Below are 2,277 nucleotides of genomic sequence, written 5' to 3'. Positions count from 1 at the left end.
AGAGGTGATATCTGAGCTGGGAGCTGGAGGAGTTCTACTGGTGAGGGGATGAGGCGGGGGAAAAGCAGCATTCTTAGCAAAAGCCTAGGAGTGAGATAAAAGTTAATTCATTTGAGACACCGTCACGTTGGAGGCCGGAACACGGCATGTGACTACTTTCCTCTAGAAACTTCATTTTGTCTTAACGAGCAAGAAGAGGCCCTCTTTCTGTGCCTAGTGCCGCCATGGCTCGTGGTCCCAGGAAGCACCTGAAGAGCGTAGTTGGCTCCGAAGCATTGGATGCTGGACAGGCTGACGGGAGTGTTTGCTCCTCGCCCGTCTACCGGCCCCCACAAGCTGAGGGAATGTCTCCCTCTCATCATTTTCCTGAGACAGACTTAAGTATGTGCTAACTGGAGATGAAGTAAAGAAGATCTGCATGCAGCGGTTCATTAAAATCGACAGCAAAGTCCGAACGGATGTCACCTACCCTGCTGGTTTCATGGATGTCATCAGCATTGAAAAGACCAGAGAGAATTTCCGTCTGGTCTATGACACCAGGGGTCGCTTTGCTGTGCATCGTATCACACCTGAGGAGGCCAAGTACAAGCTGTGCAAAGTGAGGAAGATCTTCGTGGGCACAAAGGGATCCCTCACCTGGTGACCCACGATGCGCGCACCATCCACTACCCTGATCCCCTCATCAAGGTGAATGACACCATTCAGATTGATTTGGAATCTGGCAAAATTACTGATTTCATCAAGTTTGACACCGGTAACCTGTGTATGGTGATCAGAGGCGCCAACCTGGGGAGAATTGGCGTGATCACCAACAGAGAGAAGCACCCTGGTTCTTTTGACATAGTTCACGTGAAAGATGCCAATGGCCACAGCTTCACTACCCATCTCTCCAACATTTTCGTTATCGGCAAAGGCAACAAACCATGGATTTCCCTTCCCCGTGGAAAGGGCATCTGCCTCACCATTGCTGAAGAGAGAGACAAGAGACTGGCAGCCAAACAGTTGGTGAAATGAGCCAAACGCGACATGATAAGAAGAGTCTTTGTACTTAATTAAAGATAATGCTGCATGAGGGAAAAAATAAGATGGGGGGAACTGACCATGCCCACTAATGCTAATAATTCATAACCTAACTTTCATTCTCTTTCCCTGTGGGACTTAACAGCTATATGAGTACGACAGTCCCTTTCTCTAAAGTCAGTCTCGCTTCAGCCTTTCCCTTTTTATACATTTCGGTGAGTTCACTGTACTTCTCAGTTTGTAACCAGCTATCTGCTCCTGAAAAGCTCTTATTTCATTTATTCACTTATTTCCTTTTAATTGCATTTCTTGCTTCCTGTCTCATAGCTGCATAGGCAATTACTCTGATATGCTTTCTACATGTATTTGAGTTTGTAGGTTTCTAGCAAAATAAGTAGTTTTGTTTTGAATGTTTATGTAATTGCAATTGAAATGCAAATATAGATTTTAGTTAAAGATAATGTATTAATATTGGCTTATTAAATGTAACAAATACACCATACCAATGTAAGATGTAATTGGTAAAACGTGCTGCATACATGGCAGCTCTGTACTATCTCAGTTTTTCTGTAAGTGAAATTACTTTAAAAAATAAAGCCTATTTTAAAAATGTAAAAAAAAAAAAGTTAATTCATTTGAACCTATGCCATGTTCAGGGAGGAAAACTAGAGGGAGGGACTGGCCAAACAAGAACACAAAGAACCTGGATGGTGGTGGTGAAGAGTGAGCCCTTTTCTGAAGGCAATGGGGAGCCACTGAAGAGTTTGAGCAAGGGAGTGACTTGGTCTGACTTGGTTAGTTTGTTCCTTTGTATGTTTTAATGACGTTGGAATTGGACTTTGCATGCAGAAAATACATGCATGTTGTTTATCATCCACCTTTATGAGTGCCCCCTTCTTTTTTCCCCTTTGATGTACTTTTTTTTTGTCGAGGCAATAGAGTTTCACTGTTCAGTTTCACCAAGCCGTGGAGGCAATAGAGTTTCACTGTTCAGTTTCACCAAGCTTTCAAGGCACATATAACATGTTACGACAGTTGTTTTGTAGAATAGAATGCAGAGCAAAGATTACCTGTCTCATTTTATAAAGCTCTTATAACCTTGATACTTAAAACACAATAGGGATGGCACCATAAAATAAAATGTAAGACAAATCTAAATATGGCTATATAATGTTTTTTATTGATTTTATTGGGGTGCCATTGGTTAATAAAATTATACAGGTCTCAAATGTACAATTCTATTATATATTCTCTGTA

At 41.9% G+C, this 2,277-nt stretch overlaps 1 pseudogene; it reads left to right on the top strand.

Moving 5' to 3' along the window:
* Nucleotides 1–224: 224 nt before the first annotated feature.
* On the top strand, nucleotides 225–1,087 carry LOC107535581 (small ribosomal subunit protein eS4, X isoform-like; annotated as a pseudogene).
* The last annotated feature ends 1,190 nt before the right edge of the window (nucleotides 1,088–2,277 follow it).

Source organism: Miniopterus natalensis, chromosome 12, assembly GCF_054644295.1.
Source record: "Miniopterus natalensis isolate mMinNat1 chromosome 12, mMinNat1.hap1, whole genome shotgun sequence".
NCBI lineage: Eukaryota > Metazoa > Chordata > Mammalia > Chiroptera > Miniopteridae > Miniopterus > Miniopterus natalensis.
This window is presented reverse-complemented; position numbering and strand designations above follow the sequence as displayed.